The sequence below is a fragment of the Danio aesculapii genome, chromosome 7, assembly GCF_903798145.1.
Source record: "Danio aesculapii chromosome 7, fDanAes4.1, whole genome shotgun sequence".
Taxonomy (NCBI): Eukaryota; Metazoa; Chordata; class Actinopteri; order Cypriniformes; family Danionidae; genus Danio; species Danio aesculapii.
Window position 1 is genome coordinate 14,166,298 of NC_079441.1, and position 10,024 is coordinate 14,176,321.

At 36.8% G+C, this 10,024-nt stretch overlaps 1 pseudogene; it reads right to left on the minus strand.

The window, feature by feature from the left end:
* Positions 1-2,320: 2,320 nt before the first annotated feature.
* LOC130231699 (E3 ubiquitin-protein ligase TRIM39-like) lies at positions 2,321-9,744 on the minus strand (annotated as a pseudogene).
* Positions 9,745-10,024: the final 280 nt, after the last annotated feature.

The window sequence follows — 10,024 nt, forward strand, 5'->3', positions numbered from 1 at the left end:
CTCGTGAGATAAGCGTGGAAATACGTATCGTCGAGGTCTAGGAATTCGAAGATGAAAATGATTTTGCTTAGTGGAAAGGGGGACAAAACAAACTAGAAACTGACGAAATCCAGTGAACCACACACTGAACACAAACACTGGGGAGAAACCGAAACCTAGACAAAGCACATGCTAGTAATTGGAGCTACTGTTTGAAGTGTTTGAAACAGCATTTTCTAGCGACACCTGCTGGTCAAAACCGTGTAAATGCAACAAAAATTCAGGCAAAACATTCAATAAATTTACTTTTTAAATAATTTTTCGAACTTTAAGTTTAAAGTACAACCTATAAATGAACTTATTATCTAATATAATGAAATATTAAGTGTCTGCATAACATACGTTCCAATAATTTCTCAAGACTTATTGTTCTCAAGGCTCATTTTCGTTTTACAAACATCTACAAACTCCAAAACTGATTTCGCAAAAAAATGTACGGCAAAGAAGTCTGGGCATGCGCAGTAGGAATCATATAAGCTGGAGGTGAAGCGCGGTATCAAATTTCCAACCGAACATTCGCAGTCGCACATCAAATCAACGTTAGACATGTATCTTAGCTAACAACATAGAAAGCTTATAAAGCTCACATAAAAAAACAACAACTAGTGATCCATCAGATACTGTAGCTCGGTAGTTACTGCTGAACAATTGATTTTGTCAGGGTAAAATAACACTCAATTTCCTGTCTAAACCTCGACAGTCTGCTAGTGCTCAGATGAGATGTTAAATTTCAGAATGTTTGTCGAGTTTTGATCAAGTTATCTTACTATTGTGGGAAATTGAATTAATATAAGGTAAGATCGATTTCGATTTTTGAAATGTGATTTCAGTCATTTAAAGGGACAATACGTAATACTTTTTTTTTCTCATTAGAATATTCAAAAACCACTAGAACAGTGTTACATATTTCACTGATTTATGCACTTACATTATCCCAAATGTATGGAAAGAATGTTCCAGAGAAAGCCATTTTAACTAATGACATAGGCCGTGCCCTTTGTCATCATGCTAATAATGCCACAGACTCTCAATTTCTGGTTTTTTTTATAGAAAACATTTTTACATTTAGTCATTTAGCAGACGCTTTTGTCCAAAGTGACTTACAACAGAGAAGGCTTTCAGCAATTCAACAAGAAGAGGCAATACAAGAATACATACAAGGAGTGCCAGTTACAATGTAACTTATTTGTGGCAGAGCATTCAGTGTTAGAGTAAGACTGCTAGAGTTGTTGTTGTGAAAAAAAGTAAGTGAAAAAGATGATTAGACATGTACATCAGTCCTAAATTGATCAAATGACAATCATATCAGTCATATATAAAAAACTACTAAATTAGCACTTCACATGTAGATCATAATTTGAACGTTCATACACTAACCGGCCACTTATTAGGTACACTTTATACTAGTATCAAGTGGGACCCCCTTTTGCCTTTAGAACTGCCTTAATCCTTCATGCATAGATTCAACAAGCTACTGGAAATATTCCTCAGAGATTTTGGTCCATATTGACATGATAGCGTCACGCAGTTGTAGCAGATTTCAAATCCCAAAGGTGCTCTATTGGATTGAGCTCTGGTGACTGTGGAGGCCATTTGAGTACAGTGAACTCATTGTGATGTTAAGAAATTCGTCTGATTGGTACTAATGGGTCTAAAGTGTGCCGAGAAAATATCCCCTACACCATTACACCATCACAGCAGCCTAAACTGTTGATACAAGGCAGGATGGATCCATGCTTTCATGTAGTTAATGCCAAATTCTGACTCTACCATCCGAATGTTGCAGCAGAAATTGAGACTCATCAGACCAGGTGACGTTTTTGCAATCTTCTATTGTCCAATTTTGGTGAGCCTGTGTGAATTGTAGCCTCAGTTTCCTGTTCTTAGCTGACAGGAGTGGCACACGGTGTGGTCTTCTGCTGCTGTAGCCAACTCAAGGTTGGAGGTGTTGTGCATTCAGAGATGCTCTTCTGCATACCTCGGTTGTAACAAGTGGTTACTTGAGTTACTCTTGCCTTTATATCAGATCGAACCAGTCTGACCATTCTCCTCTAACCTCTGGCATCAAAAAGGCATTCACGCCCACAGAACTGCCGCTCACTTATATTTTCTCTTTTTCTGATCATTCTCTGTAAACCCTAGAGATGGTTGTGTGTAAAAATCCAAGTAGATCAGCAGATTCTGAAACACTCAGGCCAGCCCATCTGGCACCAACAACAATGGCACTTCAAAGTCGCTTAAATCACCTTTCTTCCCATTCTGATGCTCGGTTAAACTGCAGTAGATCGTCTTGACCGTGTCTTCATACCTAAATGCATTGAGTTGCTGCCATGTGATTGGCTGATTAGAAATTTGCGTTAACGAGCAGATTTACAGATGTACCTAATAAAGTGGCCGGTGAGTTAATATTTCATACAAGAAAGAAAAAAAATTATGAAGAAAAAAGCAATAATAATAATAATATCCCACATATTTAAGGGTCTTTATCATAATAAAAAACATTCTTTACACATTTTTGCCAAATTAATGAGTACATTTCACTGATTTTGCAGGCAATGGTGTAGTTGCAGGATGTATCAGCAAGAGCTAACATGATCACAACATGAAGCTTGATTTAAAAATATGCATGATTGCCATTTTCAGATTCCTTGTTTACAAACTTATTAAAAATTGTCAATTGTATCTGAGGTGTGTAATTTTATTCACTGTAATTACAGGTGAGATTATCAGTGGTACTGAATGTTTACTTTTACTGGTGAAACATGCACAGAAATAAGGATAAACCCTATTAATAAAAGATTGTCCAGTGAAAGAGAAGATATGAGATCTGGACTCCACATCGAAGAAGCAGACCAGACCGTCCTCATAATCCACAAACACACCAACCTTCTGCGGCTTCACATTTAGAGAGACCGCTGATCAGCACAGGCCCAGTATTGATCTCCTTTCATCAGGGCCCACACCAGTGTCCATTCTCAGGACTCTGAATGATTTTTCCCTTCCTGTTAATTGATTCTCTGACCACTCCTAAACTCCACTCAGTCTTTCCCTTCACCTGCACCTCAAAATAAAATCTCCCTGAGGAGAATCCCTCTCTTCCTAGGACCGAAGGGCAATGATCAAACCTCTCTGGGATATCTGGGAGGTCTTGATAAATGTCTCCTTGTATCATTTGTTTTCCATCATCAGACAGGATGAGTTCTGGATAAGCTGTATCACGATCCAGAGTCACATCCACTTAGAGTGAGAGATCAGATAATAATTAAATGATTATTGCATTACTGACAACAGAAATACTTTCACGTTTAATATTTAATAACATCTTTTGTACAGGCAAGCAACGTATCGAGAGTTTTATGTTTGTGAAAGTATTAATATGTGAGTGAACAGATCAGTCACTGTACCTGCATACTGCTGTATCCTCCTCAACACTGTGAAGACAAAAAGTAAACAGATGATGAAGAGATCTTAACATCCATGTCCTAAAAGCGGTGTGGTGCTCTAATAACCACATGACACAACACAGACACCCTCTAGTGCAGGGGTCACCAAAGGGCCGATGTCCTGCAGATTTTAGCTCCAACCCTAATCAAACACACCTGAACAAGCTATCAAGGTCTTACTAGGTATATTTGAAACACCCAGGCAGTGTTTTGAGGCAAGTTGAAGCTAAACCCTGGAGGGACACCGGCCCTGCAGGACCGAGATTGGTGACCCCTGCTCTAGTGGCTAAAATGACATGCTGTGTCTTTTAAGATAATGTCCATTACATTAAAAGCCCATTTGAAAAATACAGTATTGTATTTAAGTGACACGGTGTCTCAGTGGTTAGCACTGTCGCCTCACAGCAAGAAGGACTGGTTCGAGTCCCAGATGGGTCAGTTGGCATTCCTGTGTGGGGTTTGCATGTTCTCCCCGTGTTCATGTGGGTGTTCTTCAGGTTCCACCACAGTCCAGAGACATACACTATAGATCAGGGGTGGGCAAACTCGGTCCTGGAGGGCCGGTGTCCTGCACAGTTTAGCTTCAACACTAATCAAACACACCTGAACAAGCTAATCAGTATCTGCAAGATCACTAGAAATCTATAAGCAGGTGTGTTTGATTAGAGTTTGAGCTAAACTGTGCAGGACACCGGCCCTCCAGGACCGAGTTTGCCCACCCCTGCTATGGATGAATTGAATAAACTAAATTGGCTGTAGTGTATGTGTGTGAATGAGTGTGTATGGGTGTTTCCCAGTACTGGGTTGCAGCTGGATGGGCATCCGCTGTGTAAAACATAAGCTGGTGGCGGTTCATTCCACTGTGGCGAGCCCTGATGAATGAAGGGAATACGCCGAAGGAAAATGAATACGTATTTATTTATTAGTCATTCAGGATTTGACCGATATGAAAGTATGATCGGATGATCTTTGGATAGGAAATTACTGACCCAATTTTGATATTTATCTTTGGTAAAAGGTTATATCACTAAGAAGCTGATTTAAAAATGGTTCAGAGCCTGTTTCTCTGCAATACTTCAAATACAGTCATGATCTGAGAGGCAATGTCAAATTTCTGAACAGTATTAAACAGCATTATAACAATTTGTATTCACAGGGATCTGCAGTTACCCTCAAATACCCAGTTTGTCTCATACATTTTTAATTTACTCTTAAAACAGCATCTAATAATTAGAGTGTTGCATTTGATAGTAACCAACCAGTTTGACTGAGTTTCTGGTCCGGGGTTTCCTGTAGTTGAATCAGAGCTTTCCTCAATGTCTCCAAACTCACATCAGGCCAGCTCCTGCTGTTTGGTGGGCTGCGTATGGATGGGTAAATCTAAAGCAGAAGAGCGGAGAAATCATTCAGCAGGAGGAGTGTGAGTGTTGTCCTGTGATGTGAGCAGAAAGAGAAACACTGACCTGTAGGAGCTGAAGGTGATCCTCAGTGTGTGAGAGATGATCCAGTTCAGAGTTTCTTATCTTCAGCTCAGTGATTTCCTGCTGCAGCTCTTGAATCATCTCCTCATCACGTTTCTGAAATATACAGTTTAATTTTTTAAAGAGAAATCTAAACATCATCTATTAAATATTGAATATCTTCATATCACTTTTCTGAGTTCTGCCTCGTGTTTGATATCTTGAATCTTCTTGTTTCTGTCCTGGATCATCTTCTGCATGTCTCTCTGAATTTTTATCATCTGAGTCTACAGAGGGAAACACGAACACATTTGATCACTCAATGAGAACTTTGCTTTGAAGAAAAAAATTATATTTTATTAGTATCTCTCGCCTTTTTCACTTTACTCTCCACCTCTAGAGGAACAGTGTTGTGAGTCTTGTGCTCTCCATCAGTGCAAAACACACAAACACACATCTGATCATCTCTACAGAACAGCTCCAGAGGTCTCTCGTGTTTCTGGCATATGTAGTCCTTTATATTCTTCACAGGCTCCATCAGTTTGTGTTTCTTGAAGTTCGGGACTCTCCTATGAGGCTCCAGATGAGTTTCACAGTAAGACGTCTGACACACCAGACAGGACTTCAGGGCTTTCATCTTTCTCCCATCACAGATGTCACAGAGAACCCAGATATTCGCAAGGTCAACCTTTGCTTAAAGAGTTGGGCAAGCTGTCTAAGCCCTGTGTTGATCTTCAAGTCAGGTCTATTACTGAAACTTTCTCTACACAATGGACAGTAGCAGTCCTGACTGTTCTCCCAGCTCTTGCTCAGGCAGCTCTTACAGAAGTTGTGTCCACATGGAGTGCTGACTGGATCAGTGAAACATCCAGACACACCGAACACTGAAGCTCCTCAAACAGAGGACTCATGGAGGATGACAGAGCTGAAGAGAAGAGAAACATACCAATATATCATCTCCTGTGCTGATGTTCCAAATATGTATGTTAATATTAAGGGTCACACATGTGTTACACGTGTTAAAATGTGCGTATTGTGCTCAAATTGTTCTTCAAATACTTTTGATGTTATTGGGGTGGGGTATGGTTGTGGATAGTGACTTAGAGTTATGTTTTAAATCTCTTAAAGAGGTAACGTATAGGGACTGCATGTATAGGACCACACAGATGCATTTTCATAAATAAAAGATATAATTACACACAGTGTTTTTAATAATCACAATCAAACATACAGTATGTGTGTACAGTATGTGCCTGATAAAGTATCTGTATAAAATTACACATTTAGTTAAGGCATAATAATACACTGTAATAGTAGACACCTACAGTAATATAAAGAAAATCTATATTACACTTTCAGAAAAAAAGGTACACGGTGGTACAAATAATGTTCCTTGAGGAACAGTTTTGTACCTTTGTAAAAGTTGTATCTTATATAGTACAGAAAAGACCTCTTATGATACTGCTCTGTAGCTTTTATGCTACAATTGAAATGAAGGTACACAACATGAGGGTTCGACAACTCCTTTATTACAATATCTATGAAAATAAATATTACTGGAAAGGCAAAGTGATTTTATGAATAGTTTCCAAATTAAAACATGAATCGTCATTTAAAGCATAAGTTTAAAGAAACTCATAAACATTCATTATTAACTTCTATAAAACAAAACAACTTTTAAAACAAAAATGTAACATATATTGTAAACTAAACATTAGGGCATTTTAATGAACATTTGGTAAGCGTTTTCTGATAAATACAGTTTCATTATTGATATCCGCACCTTTTGGCGTTTGCTCACCACTACGCATGTGAGCTGGCAAAAGTGCCGCATATGCAAAGTGTTCGTGCAGACATTTTAGTATTGTAAAACTCATCAAACATTGTGCATCTTGTTACTTTTGCAAAATTCTATTTCTATTTTAAAACTAAGTAAATTAAATGAACTTTTACGTGAGTATGAAGGTTTTGTGTGAAAATTGAAGAAATAAAATGTTTTGTATTGTACTTGGGAGAATGTGTTTCTGTAGCATTTTTGTGAAAAGTGTTGTGAAATGTTTAGCAGAATAGATTTTTTGATTTATGTTAAAGTATTTTTTATAATTTTAGTAAATTGAAATGGTGCATTTACACAAAAAGAAACTTTTTTGTAAACTGAAACATTGTTAATAAATATATTTGATGTTTTATATCTACTGAAAATAAATTGATGCATTTGGATAAAGCAAAATATCTTTAAATAGTTCTTGAAGGAACACATTTGCCCCTGTAAGGTACAAAGTGTCTTGTCACTGTAGTGGTACCTTCATGGATCAGATTTGTAATTTGATAAAGGTACAATATTATATCTGCAGGTTTTAAAAACCAAAGGTACATTTTGGTTTCCTGTGGTACAAATCATGTCCTTAAAGGTACAAACTGCAATGGTACAAATTTGTTTCTTTGTCTTAAAGTACAATTCTGTTCCAAAAAGGTACTGCCCCAGTGACAAGGGTTTGTACCTTCTTTAGTACAACATACCATTTTCTCTGAGAGTGTAAGTGATTTAGATACAAATTTGGGGATTATTTTTGACCAACGCAGTAGTAGCTTCCATCAAAAAAAGTGTTACTGAACAAGTCAGTTAAATGAATTACTTAATGACTAACTCAAAATAGACTCACAGAGAGAAATGTCCATGCTCAGTCTTCTGGTCTGTCGTATTGGTAATGGTGGTGGTAAAGAATTAGCCATTTCTGTTCATTTCCAAGAGAGAGAAAAAAGAAAATCACAACTTATAATTCATCCTAAAATTAGTTCTCCTCCTTGTTGCCCTCAAGTCATGCAATAAAATACACACACACACACACACACACACCCACACACACACACACACACACCACACACACCACACACACACACACCCTGAAAGAAATGACTTTTTGGTGTGGTAAAATCTAATAAATTTACTCTCATAATGTTTAACTTGTAATATTAAGTGTCAAGGATAACTAGAATTTTTTAACTAAATATTACTTCATGTAATAAATGAAACGAGTGTAAAGAGTTAAAAATTAATATTCATTTACTTGTGATATTTAAATATTTTCTAATCATTGCAAACTTAGTAATATTAAGTACATTTTAATAATTGATATGTCGTAATGGATGAGTTGTTCCCAGAATGCTTTGAAGATAAAAGCAATCTTCGGTGTGTAAATTTAGAAGAAAGACTTGTTAGAGTTTAATCATCATTAGTTTGAAGATTAAGAAGAGTTTTGAGTAAGGGTTTTTAAGTTTTGCGGTTACCACCTTTCAGAAGAGTAGCACTCATGCTTTGGATCTTGGCATTCTTTTCAACATTAATGTTTGATGCTTCACTCAAAGAGCCATTGCAATCCTAACACTAATTTTGAGATCAGTAAGGGTTTTTAAAGTAAATTTGCTCTTGGGTTCAATTTGCTTAAACTTAAGTGAAATAACAAAATCCAAGTCAGTGGAAATGTGTGTTTTAACAAAACAAGTTATGCCAGATGAACTAATTTGTAACCAATAAGATTTATTAAAATATTTTTATAAAAAAAAAAAGCAGTATTCCTTTTGCTAAAACAACGACGAGATGATCCCAAGGTTTCCCTATCCTGGACCAGGCCGTATCCTGAGCAGCTACTGTGGTGGTCATGGAGGAGTAGAGAACATGAGCCTGATTCCTGTGGCACTCCAGGGACAGACGAGTCTTCGCTGAAGCCAGCTTCCAGCCTCCGCCGCTGAGACTGCAGCTCTGCATAAGACGTTTGGCCAGCGGAGAAATTAAAATGGTTCAAGGTTTTTTTTCTTCACTTCCGCCATTAGTGAAGTTTTTTTTTCCCTCTCTGCTGTCGCCACTGGCTCGCATGGTTTGGGATCTGTAGAGCTGCGTATCGTTGGATTTGCTTTTCAGTGTTTAGACTCTCAGTGGTGATTTTTAAACCACACTGAACTGAGCTAAACTGAACTTAAACACTAAAAATGAACTACACTGTTCCAATTTACTACGACCTTTTATGTGAAGCTGCTTTGACACGATCTACATTGTAAAACCGCTATACAAATAAAGGTGAATTGAATTGAACTTGATTAATTTTAAAAAAAGACTCCAAATTAAAGATAATCAATAAACTTTTACTTCATTAATTTAGGAGTTTTAGATTAGACATTAAGTAAATTTAACATGATATTGACAAGTTCATTGTATCTGATATAAGATTGTAAAATTTACCTGCAATTTGTTAGTGCAAATTGTTACGAGGATTTTTTAAAGTAATTCTTAAGATTTATATTTTTCAGTGTATGTGACATATAACTTACTGTAATGCCAGCACAAAAATAAAATATAGGTTATATAAATAAAATTCATTAATGTTTACAGCTCTTGCGTATTTTGTATTTCTAAAAGTAAGATCAATTGGCCTACATTTTTAAAATACAGAATAATTGTGTTCTGTCTATCCACAGTTTACCCTCTTGATGCTCTGAGATTTGTTATACGATGACAAAACACTATAACCTTTTCAATCATACAAATAACACTTCTCATACATTTCCTATTAAACAAAGTAATAATAGCAATCTGGTATTGCCCATCCTAGTCAAATTAGAAGTGATCTCTGCTAAACCCTTTCAATAACACTGTAAGACAATTTCCATAACTCACCTGTGAGTGAATATCAGCTGTGTTCATAGAAAGTCTCGATAATTATTAAGGTTATTTCAAGTACAGTAATATCTTCATTTAAGACTGTTGTTCGGTAGTTGCACCTTCAGACATGTCAGATTTCCTCCCATATTTTCTGTACTTCAGACTTTGACCTTATGTAATAGTAGGTGTGTTTGTGTGTGCATCTATAAAGCTCCACAGGTCACCTCGCCTGTTACTCCTTTAAAGTGTTTTGTGTTTGACTAAAAAAAATCAGCTTTGCAGTGTAGGTTTTTATTGTTACACTCAGTTTATCTCAGGAACCCAACACAAATTTTTACATGTTTTACACAAAAATTTGTCTAACAAAAAGCAAAAAGCCTGTTTGTTGGCTGATAAATGTGAAGAGATTTGATGTCAAGGTCTTA